Source organism: Triturus cristatus, chromosome 5_1, assembly GCF_964204655.1.
Source record: "Triturus cristatus chromosome 5_1, aTriCri1.1, whole genome shotgun sequence".
NCBI classification, from domain to species: domain Eukaryota; kingdom Metazoa; phylum Chordata; class Amphibia; order Caudata; family Salamandridae; genus Triturus; species Triturus cristatus.
This window is the reverse complement of record NC_140587.1, coordinates 319,254,416-319,272,464: the sequence shown is the minus strand read 5'-3', so window position 1 is coordinate 319,272,464 and position 18,049 is coordinate 319,254,416.

The window sequence follows — 18,049 nt, the reverse complement described above, 5'->3', positions numbered from 1 at the left end:
GGAAAAAAGCAAAAAACCTGGGGATGTGGATTGACAACAAACTCAACTTTAAAGACCAAGTGAATGCAGTTATATCCTCTCCTCTACCGCCTACACGCTCAGGGTATGCAAGAAAATAATACCTTTCTTACCCAAAGACAGTATACAAACAGTAATTACTTCACTAGCCTTGTCATGGCTAGACTACTGCAACAGGCTATATCTTTCCCTACAAGAGGGCCTCCTGCGCAAACTACAACTTCTTCAAAATGCAGCTGCTAGACTGCTCACCGGTACATCAAAATTTGCCTAAATCTCAGACCAGATCAAAAAACTCCACTAGCTGCCCATTAGAAAGAGGATCCAGTTCAAGGCTCTGTGCCTTGTTCACAAAGCAGTACAGGGAACTGGCTCAGAGTTCTTGAAAAATTAATTTCAATGGTATATACCAAAAAGAGTGCTGCGGTCATCAGAAGCAAAACTAATACTGGTACCCAAAGTGCGCAAGGACAGTTGGGGAGGAAGAAGCTTTGTTGCACGTGCAGCTAAAGCATGGAATTACCTGCCGCTGCAGCTTAGGTCCATGACAAATCTTCTCTCCTTCAGAAAAGCCTTAAAAACCTGGCTTTTTTCCGCCTAAACATCGGCGTACCATCCTCTCCTCTCAGGCCCCAAAAGGACTCTACAGCGCCAGGACACCCATGGGTAACAGTGCGTTCTATAAATAGCAATAACATAACATAACATATTAATTTAGGATAAATATAAAACTCTTAATATAAACATTATTATTCAACATAATATATATCTATATATCAACATTAAACAATTTACAAAATTGATAAACAATATAATAATTTTCAAATTAAAATTAAAATTATTTAATTATTACTTAATCCATTTCTCACACTATACCCCTAAAAAACTAGCAAACGACAACTAAAATATAACTAAATTATATAATGTAAATAATTCAAAACCAATTCAATAGTTAATAATAAATTAATTGTTAATTAATTATTACTTAATTAATTACCCACCATGTATCCCTACAAACCCAGGAACCAGCAGCTAAAATATTACGAAAATATATGGTTATTACACAATTTACATATTTAATAATATATTAAATAATTATTAAATCAATAAAAATGAATTATTTATTAATTATTACCTGATTAACTTCACACCCGATAGCCCTACACATGTAGCAACTATCACCGAAAATATAAATAAATTAATAACTAATTGTTACTTAATTAACTTCCCATTCTATCCCCTTGCAAACCCAACAATCCGCTACAACACTATAAATTACTATTAGTAATTAAATGAAAAATTCTAAATCATTTAAAATTACAGGCTATATTTAAAAAAACTAATAATTATTCAAACAGTAGTAACATAAAGTTATTGTAAGAACTAAACCACATTAAAATAATTTACAACCTATATTTTTTCAATTATATTATTAAAAACGATATTAGCAACAATGATAATTAAAACAACGATATTACTTTCCTGAAAAAAGGATATTCTGGACAGAGATATTTATGCATCACGCTATTTTGTATCACACTATATTTTTCCAGTATTTCTGTCTCCCGATATTTACAGCTCAATATTTTGTCCAAACGCCATAACCAAGAATGGCAAGTTGGTCATTTGTAACAAAGCTATCAGAGAATCTTTTCATAAAAATCATTCAGGCTCTTATTTAGAAAATGCGTTATGCCCAAAAGCAAACATCACTCACATGTAGCAAAAAGCAGTGGTGAGCGATGCTCTATTACTTACCGGTAACCTTCATTACTCTGGGTCCCTTTGTCCTTGTCCCATTCAGTTACAAAGTGGAGATAACCATCTCCCAACATAAAAAAGACAAGTGGAATGCTGGGACCCTAATACTGCCCCTCCCACGGGGAGTACATAAGCAGTACTTACCCAGCATCCCGCCTGAGCAACCAAGCCCACACAGAAAGTCTGGCCGCCCAGGAGGGAGGGAGAGGCGTATGAATGGGACGAGGACAACAGGACACGGAGTAATGAAGATTACCGGTAAGTAATAGAGCATTACCCCCAGGTGCCTTATGTCCGTCCCATTCAGTTACAAAGAGGAGAATACCAAAGCAGAAAACTGGCCTTCCGAACCCACACCCGCACCCAGGAAACCACACCAAACGCAGCAACCCAAGGGAGCACAGAAAAGGAGGGAACCGCAGGAAGCAACCGGCCAGCAACCCAGAACAGGAACGCAGGGACACAAACAAGGACCGGACACAACCAAGAAAAGAACAGAAAGCTAGAGCCACAACAAGGAGGCCGCCAACCAGAAAAAAATCGAGAGAGAGCAGCCAGGCCAAAGACCCCAAAAGGACATGGCCAAAGGAACCCCCAGACAAGGACGACCAGCCCAGAACCACCAGGAAGGCACACAGGAACCGACAGCCGCACAGACACCGAGCAAACCCCGACCTCCCCGGAGAAGGCCAAAGAAAGAAGCCAAGGCCGGTCAACTGTGCGTAGACACAAGAACCTAGACCAACAAGGAAGGTGGGAAGCACAGACCAGACACAGGCACACCGCACCAAACCGAACGAACCAACCCCCAGAGAGACCAGAGGACGAACCCAACCCTGCAGAGTATGCCCATGCCCCAGGAAAGAAAGGACAGCACCACCAGGACCGCCAAAGACCACCCCAGCCCAGAGGGAGGAGCCACAGCGAGAGCCCAGGAGCCGACCAGGAGCCAGACCCTAACCAAACAGAAAAGGACCGGGAAGGAGCCAAAGACCAGAAACCCCAGGAGGCCAAAGGCCCCCGCAGGGAGGGAGGTCGCAAAATGAACCAGGACCGGACACAAAACACCACAGCAACAGGGGCAGAGGAGGCCAACCCAAAGACCACAGGCCAGAGAGGATTCCAGAAAGACCCCATAGACAGCCGACCAAACAACCAAAGCCAGCCAAGACCGGGAACCAACAACCCAGAACCGAACCGGCACAACAAGGGTGGGGACAGGGCGTAGGGCCACAACCCCAAACCCCAAAGGGAGGGACTAACAAGGCAGGGTGCAAGCCCAGGGCAACCGGGAATCCCCGGCAGACCCCAAACCAGGAACCAACCAGGCACGAACCCACCGAACCCCAGAGGGCAGACAAGAATAGGAGTCAACAGGGCAGAGGACCAGAAAGGCCTTATGCCAGGGCAGAAGCCAAAGGACTGCTTAGCAGCAGGCAACAAGGCTGCGCGTATTGACATTAACAACTGTAATTGCAAGAATTAGTTGTGGTTTTTTTAATGGATTTATAATCGTCGGATTGAAGGACTTTTGCAATAAGTACCAACGTTTTTAGTTCTTTTTAGTTCTCAGCTTAGTCTCACCTTGGTCTCACTTGAATATTTCACCAAGCCGTGTTCGTGCCCGATACATCCTGGTCCGCCACGGCTGATAGTGCCGATTGAGCGGAGGGCGGGGCTTGAGGCTTTCTGATATACTTCCGCTGAAAGGAGCGGTCTAGTGGCGTGACTATTGCGCATACAAAGGCAGAAGAGAGTGAGGGCGCAAGAGATAGCAGCAGGTAACAAGGCTGCGAGTATTGACATTAACAACTGTAATTGCAAGAATTAGTTGTGTTTTTTTAAATGGTTTTATAATCGTCGGATTGAAGTACTTTTGGAATAAGTACCAATGTTTTTAGTTTTTTAGTTCTCAGCTTAGTCTCACCTTGGTCTCACTTGAATATTTCACCAAGCCGTGTTTGTGCCCGATTCGTCCTGGTTCGCCGCGGCTGATAGTGCTGATTGAGCGGAGGGCGGGGCTTGAGACTTTCTGATACACTTCCGCCGAAGGGAGCAGTCTAGTGGCATGACTATCGTGCATACAAATGTAGATGACAGCAAGGACGTGCAGGGGGCGTGCCACCGGCGCTCCACAGTCAAGCCCGTCTGTGCCCGTTCATGTCCAACTGGGGCCAGGGAAGTAGGTTACTCTAGCAGCCAACTTAGGCAACTAGAACCAAAGTTACCGTCAAACTGCAGACATAGGGGCCGATTCCGATCGGGTGAGAAAGCACTCCAACCGAGCCGGATCCGGTGTGTTTTCCGACCGAGCCGGAGTCCTGCAGTCCTACCGAGCGAGTACGATGCAGTCGTATGCTGTCGGACTCGTTTTGGTCCGACTCCCATGGAAGTCAATTGGAGCCAGTCGTACGACGCGTACATGGGATCCCATTGACTGAATGGGTACGTCGCGGACAAGTGCGCCCCCTACAGTGGGTACACGTCGGTGCCATCCGCACCGTACATGCCTGTGTTGGGGAGACCCATGGGTCTCCCCCTGTGTCCGAGTCGTAGGGCTGCGGGTGACAGGGGGTCCGACGCAGACCCCCAAAGGCAACCACCCAGATGATTTGTGAGCCAGACACTCCAGCTCGCACAGGCTGTCCGACGCGTGCATCGTACTGGCTCGGTCCTGAATCGCATCCATTGCATGCCATGGTTAACTTACTTCCGAGATGTACGGATCGGTTCGGACCCGGAAAAGAGTCGGTCGGTGAATTTCATGTAGCTCGCATCGTACTTGCTCGCTCGTACAGCTGTACGAGTCGGCCGGAAAACACGCGTACGGCACATAGTATTTCCGGCCGGATCGCGTTCGGTGCCCTTCCGACCCGGATCGAAATCGGCCCCATAGCCTAGATATAGATCAAGAAATAAAGAAGTGTGCATACTGCCCGTTTAAACTAAACCCAACTATTAAACAGATTACAAAACAGGCAGCCCATGAACTGAAATGCCTACTTATAAATTGCAGGTCACTAAGTAAGCATAAAATTTAAATATATGAATGCATCTTAGAGAGAGAACAGATGTCCTGTTTCTTACTGAAACATGGTTACAGGAATCCTCTGCGCCCGACATCTTACAAGCACTCCCATCGGAATATCCATGGGATCCTTAGAGTGGATCGCATTAAGAAGAAGGGAGGAGGTATAGCAATAATTCATAAACTGGCACTTAGCTGTACAATGACGGAGACGGACATAGACGATTGTGAAGCGGCCTCATTTACAATAAAACCAAATGATAAACAAACCATAAACGGCTATTTGATCTATAGACCTCCAGGGACAAGCACAGATTTTAGCCAGAGCCTTCTGGAAAGTTTAACCTAACCAGCACTGTACCATTAGCAACCTGATTGTTTTGGGAGACCTAAATTTACACTTTGACAATAAAATGTGCAAAGAAGCACAATCTCTGTGCCAGGAGCTGATGGGGCTTCAACTAGAACTCAAGTCTACACACACAACACATCAATTAGGACACCTATTAGATCCCATCTTTTATAACTTCCAAGAGCTATCAGTTAAACATCCAACGGTGGTTCCATGGTCAGACCACTATCTTGTGACGTTCCTCATCCCACGACTAAGGCCACCCACAAAAAGAGATCCACCATTTAACAACAGGCGAAGGAAATGGGCAAAATTCAATGAGAGCAATTTCACCCAGGCCCTACGAGCAAACCATCCTATCCTAGGCAGTAACATCAATGAAGCAAGCCAAGGAGTAGATAAATGGATTTCGGACGCATTAGATGTGACAGCACCATGGACCAATAGCACTCCACATAGGCAAACAAAGAGCGCACGTGGTTCAACAAAGCTTTACAGTCGGCCAGAAAGGCATGCAAAAGGCAGGAATGAAAATGGAGGGTCGGTTATTTGGACTCAGAGAAAGTGGCATATAGAGTTAAGCTTAGACAGTATCATTCACTTATAAAGAAAGTTCGTGTGACCTACTATTCAGAAAGTATCGAGACAGCAGAAAGTTCAGTATTTAGTATATTTAAAGAGTTATCCTCATTCGAAAGAACAACAACACCAACCTCTGGTTCGGAAGAGTCATGCAATGAGATTGCAGAGTTCTTTTCTGGAAAAGTATCTAAAATCTATGATACTTTTGCTGAGGATGCCCGGAATGGCTGCATACAACATAAAGAACAAATACACGATTGGGGCGAAAATAGTATTTGACAATTTCTTTCTCCCCCTTTAGGAGATCTGAAAAAGATAGTACAAAGCATAAGATCAGGCTCCCCAAACGATCCAGCTATTCCTAAAGTGATTAGTGCAGGACTAGGGGTAATACTCCCCTATATCCAACAACTGCTGGACACCTCCTTTCAGGAAGGTCAGCTACCTGACAGGTGGAAGCAAGCAATGGTTCGCCCACTGAAGAAAAAACCTACAGCGGATGAGAATCTATTAGCAAATCTAGGACCGGTCTCTCTGCTACCATACTTTTCCAAAATTGCGGAAAAAGTGGTTAATATACACCTTGACGGACACATAAAGAAAAATAAACTATTACATCCCACTCAATCCGATTTTAGACCAACCTATTCAACAGGGACAGCTCTGCTTTTTGCTACTGAGACGATACGGAAGAGAGTGGACGAAGGGCTTACAACTGCGCTGGTCTTATTAGACCTGATCGCGGCTTTTGATAGGGTGTCACACACTGCTCATACACAATCTCAGAAGAGGGTGTGTGGTGGGGGCTGCGTTGGATTGGATGGTATCTTACTTACAGGACCACAGCTTTCAAGTGATACAATCTGCGTACACATCCAAACCCATTACGTTGGCACAGGGGGTGCCGCAGGGCTCAATTTTGAGCCCAACTCTTTTCAATCTATATGTCGCACCCCTGGCCGACATTGTAGAAAAACATTGAGTCTCAATCGTGTCGTACGCAAATGACACTCAGCTAGTGGTCACTCTGGCTTCCAACTCACCTCAACAGCTTTGCAGCCTGCCTGAAAGACCTGGCAGGGTCAATGTCAGATAACTAACTAAGTCTAAATGGCAGTAAGACAGAGGTATTAATAGTAGGAAATTCTTCATCTATATGGTCGCCGGCCTGGTGGCCAACTATGCTAGGACCAGTTCCTTCCCCGAAGACTGAGGTGAAAAATCTGGGAGTATGGATGGACTCTAAACTATCCTTCGATGCCCAGATCAAAAGAATGAGAGGGAAATGTTTCGGAGTCCTGAAGATCCTCAGTAAAACCCTGGACATTCTTCCTATATCTGCCAGAACAACCTTGATCCATGCTCTGGTTACGGCAAGACTGGACTACGGGAATGTGCTGCTCTTGGGCCAACTAAAAAGGGTCTTCAGAAATTGCAATCCATCCAGAATGCAGCTGCCCGTCTGGCTCTGAACCTGCCGAAAATGGCACCTTCTAAGAATACATTGGAAACATTGCATTGGTTGCCTGTTCAGAAACGGATCACGTTCAAGGCACTGTGTTTTGGCCATCGTATTCTGCAGAGAAAAGGCCCTGCATACCTGCACAACCTACTTCTACCATATAAAACGGAACGCCAGTTAAGATCTACTGGGACACACCAGGTTAAAGTCCCAAAGATAAAAAGAGCATGCATGGGCGCACGCTCATTCAGCTATCTGGCAGCAAAAAGCTGGAATGAGCTTCCAGTGTCCCTTCGGGAGGAACAATCACAGAAAGTGTTCCACAAGAAACTAAAAACATGGCTTTTTACACAGTAGATAAGAGGCTTACTTGAACTGCAGACAAATGATTCTTGGAATTGTCAGTTGAATGAAATAGCACGGGGACACACCAGCTGGTGTAACCAGGAGCTTTATAAATCTAAAAACTCAAACTCAAACACAGGCACCCAACACCCAGGCCCAGCACGCAGCGAGGGCAGGAGCAGCGGAAAGGCCCCAGGGCGCACAACAACCCGACCAAAACCCAGCAGCCCAGACCCCAGCCAACGCCGGAAAGGAGACAAGAAAACGTCCAGAACCAGGGCAACAAAGCAAAAGGAACCAGGAAGCCAGGACCGAAGCCAAGCAACCCGCCAATGCAGGAGGACCCCCTGGCCCAACCAGCCCCGGAAGGAGCCCACGCAGTGCCCAGGCCGACCAAGACCCCCAGCACCCCACTGCCGGACCACACGGGGCCGGAAGAAAAAAACAAACAGAAGAAACCGCCAAAGCGGAAACCAGAGGCAGCAGAGAAGTCAGAGGGCCAGGCAGCAGCAAACCCCGGACAACTGACAGCCAGGAGGGCGAATCCCACAGAGGCAAAATGAACACCACAGAACCGCACCCCAACCAGATAGGGGTGTGTGGGCGGGAGGAGGAGATGTGGCACCCCAAACAGACACACACCGGGAGAAAAGCCCGGGGAACAAGGGAAGACAAGAGCAAGCCAGGACACCGGAACCAGCAAAGAACCGGGAACGCCCCGCAAAACACACCCCAGAGCCGGCAGAAAAGCGACTCCAGAACCAGCAAAACCAAGGAGGCACAGTCAGAGGCCATGCCGAACCACCATGAAGCTGACAGACCTGGAGCAACAGGAGGCAACGACGGACATGCCAACCCAGAAGTACCGAACACCAGGACCCCACACAGGCCCGAACAAGTCAGCCGCAGCCCAGGGGAAAACAGGGAAGGGGGCCAACGAAGAAGGAGCCCTGGGGCAATGGGGGAAACCCAAAGCCCAACAGCACACAACGGAAACCCCAGGACCAGGCAGAAAGACGGCCACCCAACCAGAGGCAAACCAAGCCCAGGAAGAGAACCACTGGCAGGAGCAGGCCCAGAAGGACACAGCAGGACACGGTCCAAGACCAACAGAGCACCCCGACAGGACACCCAAAGAGCGCGCACAGGCAATGACGCAGGGCCGAAGAAGGCAACCAACACGCGCCGAAAACCGCAGGAGCCGTTAAACCCCAGCAGACCCCCAGCCAGGGTGGGGAAGGCCGCAGGAGCAAGCCACAGCACCCAGCAGGCCCGTCAGACACCCACCCAGACCGAGGCAGAACCGGCAGCGTAACCAGGAGGGGCGCCCAGGACCCACCGAAGCAAGCCCAAAGGCAAGCACCGGAAATACAGCAGGGGTGCAGCAGAAGCAGGGGAACACAAGACCAAGGAAACCCCACAAGCCAGGAACAGCTCAAAGAGAGCACCAGAGCCAGGAGCAACCAAAGACAACAGCACCAGCATGGAAGAGGCAAGAAGCCGGAGACAGCAACAGCTAGCCAGCCCCCAGGAAGCAAACCAAGCACACAGGAGGGCCCGGGACAAACACTGGCAGCCCCAGATCGGCGCAAGGAGAACAGAACAGCCGCAAAGGAGGCAGCACAGTGGAAAGACGCAGCCCAGCAAACGCCAACTCTGGAAACACAGGGTGGCCAGTCCACAGAACATGACAATGGCAGGTAAAGAGCCCCAAACCGGACCGAAGGCATCGGAGTCAGAGGGCCGCACAAAGCACCAGGCACAGCAGCCGGAAGCCCCGAGAGGAACCAGGCACAGCCCATGGGAACCAGGAGGAAGCGGACACCGCACCCTACCGTGGACCCAGCCCTCCCAAGGCCAGACCACTGCACCCACACCATCAACACCCCGAGGAGCAGGACTACGCTAGCACAGCAGAAAAGAGAGGGGCAGACCCCGGTAGGACCAGAAACCCAGGAGAGGGCAAGCACCAGTGTGGGGGGGAACAGCCGCAGCCGAAGAATAACTTCCCACACCAGACAAAGTGCGAGGTGTACAGTGGCCACACAGGCCCAAGAGGACCACGGACCGAGTCGCACCACCTAGGGAGGCCACCAACCGGCAAGCGCAGGGAAACCCGGGAGGATACAAGCGCCGTGGCTCCAGCGCCAAAACAGAGGCACGAACACTGCACCACCCAGCACGCCAGTCGAGCACCCCGGAACACCCCCAAGGGCTGTGAAACCAAGAAAGAACCGCCACTGGGACAGGGGCGGACGGGCCGGTGATACAATGCGCCACACAGCAAAGAAGTGCCATGCTGCCAGGAACCAGGACCGGGCAACACACTCCACCTGGCACCAGGGACCCCACAGCACAGCGAGAGAGAGGCCATGAAGGAAGCGAGATGGGCTCAGGGGACAACGAGGACCACAACGGACGCCGTAGCGCTGCACCGCTTGCAACCGCCCCGATTGAGCAGAGGCACAACCACCGCAACCACCCAGGGACGGTGAGCATCGAGCCGCCAGCACTAGGCACAAATTAGCCAGCGATCAGCAGCACACACCACTGGTGGCGCAGAAAGGGAAATACGCCCACACTCAACTATACCGCCACCAGGGCCCCATCCGGGCACAGCGGGTGTAGTGAAGGGCGCGAGCCGGACTCTGCAAAGGAGAAAATAGAGCGACTACAGCTCTGCCCACTACTCCAAGCCAAGACAACAGTGCGAGACAAGGAACACCAAACAGCAATGTCCCGCACCACCACGGAGGAACCATCGCCGTCCCAACTGCCGAGGAGCAGGCAGAGCCACGAACGGCAGGGGAAGAACAAAAAGCCACCAAGCGGAACTTGGGCCAACAACAGCACCAAGGCCTCCCCCAACTGCCAGCAGGAATCCAGGGGAAACGGCAGGAACACAGCAAGTGCGGCACGTCTCACCCGGCCAGGCTCGGGAAGACGTGCCCGCGACCCGGAAAGAACCAGGATACAACCCCCCAGCCACAAAGGGCCGGGCGGTCAGGCGGGATTCCGGCACCAACAGAGACTGACTCCCAGCAAGTCCAGCAGGCCAGGAGACAGCCCAGGAAACCCCGCACCCGCACAGCCAGGCAGCCGGGCCTGGGGAGGAGAGAAGCACCGCCACTCTAGTGCAGCAGGAGCAGCACCAGCACATCCACGTCCAACCTGTCAACAGAAAAAAAGAACAGGCGGGATGCTGGGTAAGTACTGCTTATGTACTCCCAGTGGGAGGGGCAGTATTAGGGTCCCAGCATTCCTCTTGTCTTTTTTCTGTCGGGAGATGGTTATCTCCACTTTGTAACTGAATGGGACGAGGACATAAGGGACCTGGGGGTAATGAACACTAGTGTCCAAACTTCCAGAACCTATAGCTTAAGTTGTCTACTTCAGTCCTGGTTCTCCAAATGTCCCCAAATCCAGGAACCCTTCTTGGTCTTCAAGGTTATATTTTTCTGTGGGAGACAGGCTTCTCAATCACAGCATAAAGACCAGTTCTTATTGGAACTGCTGCTTTTACTCCAAGGTAACACAATGCACTCTGGGGCATATTTACAACAGAATGGAGAAGCGTGGCGTTAAGCAACCATTGCTAACACCAAGCTTCTCCATTCTGTAAACGCAGGGATGCGCTGTATTCATGCCATTGCAGGCACCCTTGCACCATAGTGCAAGGGTGTCTGCGTTGGGGGAAATTATTGTTTATGTGCAGGAAGGGTCATCAATGGCAATTTGCTGTTTCTATGTGTTCTGCATAAGGCAGCACACTAGGAAACACACATGGAACAGCAAAAACGAGGAGAAATAAAGCATTTCACCTCGATTCGCCTGTTTAAGACCAGGTTATCCCTGGCCTTAATTTTGGCGCTGTCTCCTATTTACGCCACCCTTGTAAATAGGGGGTAGCGTCAAAATCAATGGGTGTTGCGGTGGAACGCCCACAGCAACATCCATTGCCCTCCCCTTTCACACAAAGTACAGTGTGAAAGGGTGCCTTATTTACAAGGCAGTGTTATGCCACGTTAAGTACTGCACAGCCCCTATCGCCACCAAAACATCACTAAAAGTGATGATGTGGTGGTGATAGTGGCTTGCAAATATGCCCCTCTGTTCCTTGGGCTCTTCCCCTTCTATCCAGCCCTGGTAAAGGTTACGGCTCAGCAATGGTTCTCCAGCCTCAGTTATTAGCCATGGTTTAGCAGGAGGTCAGATTGTCTGGCACTGAGAATGACTTTCAGCTCCAGATGTTCAAAAGGAAGCACTTGTCAGTCCTTCCTCAAGTGATAGAAGTACTCACTTGCATTCTCTTCTAGTCACCCAGGTTCCAGCAGCATTCCGATTTCCAGGAGGTAAGGGACCTGGTAACCTTACGTCCAGCCCTGCAGGATTACCATTCTTTCCACTCCTAGGTTTTATTTAACATTTTGCATTATCTGGCAGCCGCTATCGCATAAAGCACCATTCATGGGATTTTCAACAAGGTGGTAGGTAAGTTGAAGGGAGTCTCAGGTCAGCTCAGCTGTGTTTTAGGTCTCCAAGACCTGCCCATTCCAATCAGGTACCACTGGCTCGTAATCAAAGGAAACCCTTATCCCCCAGAATTGATCATCGTTCTATTTTCACCGCTTGGAGTGAGCTGCCTTTGTTTCTATGGGAAGAATTGCCTCAAAGGCTATGTCCTCCTGCATCTTTCGTTTAAAATGGGAGTGGGGTAACAGAAGGCCAAGATGTAAACCTTTCCTCTTTTCCTTTTACATGTACTTGCTAAGAACAGTAATGGGTGTCCTGGCTGTGACAAGTCATGTAAATATTTTGCTTTGTCTTTCTGATATCTATCTCACAGAAGGATCTACTGTTTTAAAAGACATGTTGTCTCCAAAGAGAGCATTAATTATGCAGCACTCCCAGCCACGGCCTGTGCAGGTAAGAACGGTGGGACGGTGGGTCCGGGTTGGGGGAGATTCGACAGACGACCACAAGGTAAAATTAAATAAATAAATAATTTTCCCTCGTCATCTGTCGAAATCCCCCACACCCGGCTCCACCGCCTCACCACTCTTACCTGCACGGGCCGCGACTCAGCACTCCCCATTGTTCTGCAACTACTTCGGGGGTGAGGGTGACATTCAATTAAAATCACTGCAGGAGGTTCCTGGCATGGCAAAACTGGTTTAGTCAAGGATTTAATAACGCTTATTGACTCAATAATAAAATAGTAAGTTCACCACCAAACAAAATTTGCACAAACAAGGAAAATGCACAAATGATAACATTTGTAGTATTTTTAAATCCAAAAATTCAAAAGTAAGATTTAGCAACAGGCAGGCTTTGCTAATATAAAGCTGCCCTAGTGAGAACATCAATTTGTACTGAAATCTGCAAGATGCAAGTTAGTATAACGTCTGTGTTTTACTCCTGACCATTAAGTAACCAGTCCTTGTGCACACCTTACAGTTCACTTATTTAATGTGGGTTGTGTAAGGCCATACTGCATCCACATTGGGGGGCATACTTGTGAGAGGTTTGCATCATGCTTGCACCTCGCAAAGTGTACATGCATGACGCAAACCTCTAAGTCAGAGTTATGAAGCCGCACAAAGCCACTTTGCGTGCCTTTAAATTCCTTCATAAATCTTGAGTAATGCAAAGTAGCTCAAATCACTGCGTTACTCAGAGCAAGGGAGGCATTTCATGGGCGTTGTGTGGGTGTTCCCACTCAACTCCCATGGTTTTTGAAACTTTTCGAGATTTGCCAAACCTGGTAAACCTGGGAATTCGCCAAAAAGATACACCTCTCCAGGAGAGGCCCTTCCCCAGGCGAGGCATAACGAGGGCAAATATGTTTATTTCTCCTTGTTTTTCCACTTTCTACGTTTGCTGCATTCTAGGAAAAGGCCTCTCAGGATTGTTTTTGTGCAGGAAGGTGTCCCTTTCTGCACAAAAACAATCCTGCCTACAACATAGGCAGGTAGTGCAAGGGTGCCTGCATTGGCACTAAACTGTCAAAATGGTGCCAGTGCAAGGGGAAAGGGCAGGAATTTGCCATATAGGATAAATACGGCACATTCCTGCCCTTTACCAGTAATGCGGGGCAGCTCAGCAAGATGACTTGCTGCACTGCCCTGCGCCACAAATTTCATAAATATGCCCCCGGGTGCTTGACTTTCGTGCCACTTGTGCACAAGTATACATTGTATGCAACTGGGTATTTGTAAATCATTCACCATATATTTGGGGTAGAGCCAATGTAATAAAAGCTATTTAGTAAGTTCTTACTTTCCAGAGGCCCAAAACGTGAGCAATTCAAGTCCATAAAAAGTATACAATTATGGAGAGCATGCACACTTTCCCTCCAACAGGCATCTTCTTAATGCCTTAGAAATGCAGAATGGATCCCTGACCACTATACATTTAGAGTGTTTTGCTCATTGGTGGAATATTGCTCACAGAGAAGTGAATGGAGGTCCAATGCTTCTAACATACCACTGTGGCAGGTATGGGGTGCTTTGCAGTGGTTTGAACAACATTTTATAGAGCTCCCAACACATGAAATAGAGCATTAGTCAAAAAACACTAATCCTGTGTAATGGCTCAAAGGGAATATATATACTATTTCCTTGAACCTACAATATTATTGGGCTGCACCTGGGTGTCTACTGCAAATTAAATAAGTCCCTGAACTGTAACTAATATAAATATACATTCAGGGTAGTTTTATAGGATGAAAGTATTTCAAAACTGCAGAGAAGCAAAGATATTGATTTCCACCATCAGCACCAGCTCAGCGATTTGCACTGCGTTTCATTGCTGTAGAATTGTTAAGCCACTCAGAGCCACGCAAAGTGGCTTTGCATGGCTCCAAAAATCGGACTTAGAAAAATGCATTAACAGGAACCACTGTGACGACGGTTCCTACCAATGATTTATAAATGACTGCCAGCTTGGCAGTGATTTATACATTTGGCGGGCGGAGAAGTTTCGGTCTGGCGGACATAAAGTCCTCCGCCAGGCCAACTGAGATTACGCTGTCCACCAACATCGAAATCGAGCCCTGTGTCTGACGCGGTTTATGTTGCAGCCGGATAACTGTATTGAGACAAGAGAATGATTAGAGAGTTCACAAAGGTGTGTGTCCAAGATTGGACATACACAGCCATTTATTTATTCAATGTAGTCCATGTGAGTTGAACAGCCACGTGTCTGATTCAGAATGTGGAAGGAGTTAGTAAATACTGTGTACCTAAGACTGAGCTACTAGTCAAATATATTTTTTGGACCACATCGTAATCTTGTCTGAGCTGCAGCATGACTTCATAATTTGGACTTTCCTTAGGAGCATAGGTGCTCATCAAAATAAACTGTGTGTAATGGGTTTTGCTCTAGGATATATGAAACAATCGCTTTAGCCAATTAGATATGAAACTAGACTAATTTGTGTATAAAAATGCATGAATCTAGACTGAAAAATTGAAATTGTAGATTAAAATGTGTTCCATTTGAAATAATAGACTTTTACTGCAAAATTCTTATACATCAATATGTATTGTGCATTTAGTTAAACATTTAATTTGGAGCATTTTGGAAAAAAACATTGTAATTCTGCTTAGTTTACCAGACTTGAACTGGCCATAACTTCAACTGTAGCCATTACCGTGCCTTGCTCATTTCACAAATAAGCAGATGTATTATTCTAGCTCTAGCATATTTCTTAATATTACACTAGATGAGACTTGAATTATGCTTATTCTTCACATTCCTCTTCTCACTCAAATGTCAACGGAGGTTCTCCAAGTTCATGTTTACCCTCATTTCCAAGATTCGTGATGAGGAGGTCATGAACGTAGATTGCAAAATATAGACTAAAACCTTTGATTCTTTTTTGAAAACTTTGTTCCGTCTATTAATGTATTCAATTAACATTTGCTGTCAAAAGGTGTCTTGCATCTGCCCACACCAGACGGTTCACCAACCTTATAACCCCAGGGGAGAGCTTTAAGGACATCTGGTCCTCAGGTGTGTCATTGCTTAGATCCTGACAGGTTTTATGGCCCCCTTAAGTGGCCAGGCTTGATGTGCACTTTGAAGTGGCATGAACAACCTACTGGCTTAATTATTCTTAGTCAAAATCCTGCATCACCAACTTAAATCATGCGCTTCCTTTAATGGACAATCCCTGTATTTTGATCTTCAGGAGTACCCAAGAGTGTTCCCTCTCCTCTTTATATTTGCTTGGGAACCTCCTAGATAGTATAAGTTACAAAAAAATTTACCAAAAGCTATCAGTAACCAAACATATTATTTAAATAATTTTGTTACTTTCTAACCCCTTATCCTCTATAAAAGATATCCTTAAAGAATCCATAAATATGTATTTGCCTTCAGTTACAAAATAAATTAGTTTTTCTTATCTCCCAAAGGTACTTTCAAGCATTGAGCTGAGCTGGTACCCTTCCTAGAAATGTCACCCAAGCAGTGAAGAGATGCCTTCCTTCATCCTCATGATATAATTTTTAATCTGACCCATCGCTCTGGCTGTCTTTATGTCAATAGACCTTGGAAAAGTTGTTTTACTCTGTCATTTTCTACAGATTACCAGACCTCTACTCTGCAACATAAGAAATATGTAATCTATGCAAAGACCAAATGTGCACAGAGAGTAAGAATGCTCAACGGTGGTCTCAACAGTGGTAATCAAGGCCAAGGGTGGAGTCCTTGGAATTACAAGAGCATTTAAACGATAGATCAACTTACTTTTGATGTTCGTCTCCTGCCCATCAGCAATGTATAAAAATGATTTGAATTTGTATTGCACTGTTTAGCAATGCCTTACTGAATACCACCACCACCAATTCCAATACCATCACCACCAATACCAACAATACCACCACCAATACCACCACCACCACCAATACCACCACAAATACCAACAACACCATCACCACCACCAATACCACCACCACCAATACCACCACCAATACCAAAACCACCAATACCACCACCACCAATGCCACCACTACCACCAATACCAACACCACCAATACCACCACCTCCACCAATACCACCACCTCCACCAATACCACCACCACCAATACCAATACCACCACCAAAACCACCACCACCAATACCACCACCAATGCCACCAGCACTTATACCACCACCAGCAATACCACCAGCAATACCAACACCACCAATACCACTACAAATACCAATACTGCCACCACCAGTACCAATACCACCACCACTAATACCACCCCTTACACCAATACTACCACCACCAATACCAACACCACCAATACTGCCAATACCACCACTACCAATACCACCATCACCAATACCACCACCACCATCAACACCACCAATACCACCACCACCACAAATAGCCTTGCCAATAGCACCACCACCACCAATACCACCACCACCAATACCACTACCGCCAATACCACCACCCATACCAACACCAACAATACCACCACCACCACCAATACCACCACCACCACCATCGATACCACCACCAATACCACCACCAATAGCACCACCACCAATACCACCACCACCAATACAGCCACTACCAATACAGCCACTACCAATGCCACCACCAATACTACCACCAATACCACCACCACCAATACCAATACCACCACCATCAATACCACTACCAATGCTACCACCACCAATACCACCAACAAAACCAATACCATGAATACCACCACCACCAATACTAACACCACAAACACCACCACTACCCCCACCACCACCAATACCACTGCCACCAATACCACCACCACCAATACCACCACCACCACCAATACCATCACCACCACCAATACCAACACCACCACCAATACCACCACCACCAATCCAATACCACCACCACCAATACCACCACCACTACCACCTCCATCAATACCGCTGCCACCACCACCAATACCATCCCCTATACCACCACCATTACCACCACCATCACCAATACCACCACCAATAACACCACCACCAATACCAACACCAATACCGACACCACCACCCATACCACCACCACCAATACTACCACCACCACAAATAGCACCACCACCAATCCAATACCACCACCACCAATACCAACACCACTACCAATATCACCACCGCCACCATCAATACCACCACCTCCACCACCACTACCACCAACACCAATACCACCACCTATACCACCACCATTATCACCACCATCACCAATACCACCACCAATAACACCACCTCCAATACCAACACCAATGTCGACACCACCACCAATACCACCACCACCAAAACTACCACCACCAATACCACCATCACCAATACCAATATCACCACCAATGCCACCACCAATACCACCACCACCACCAATATCACCAATACCACCACAACCACTAATACCACCACCACCAATACCATCACCACAACCAATACCACCACCACCACCAATGCCACCACCACTAATACCACCACCAGCAATACCACCACCAATACCAACAACAATACCAAT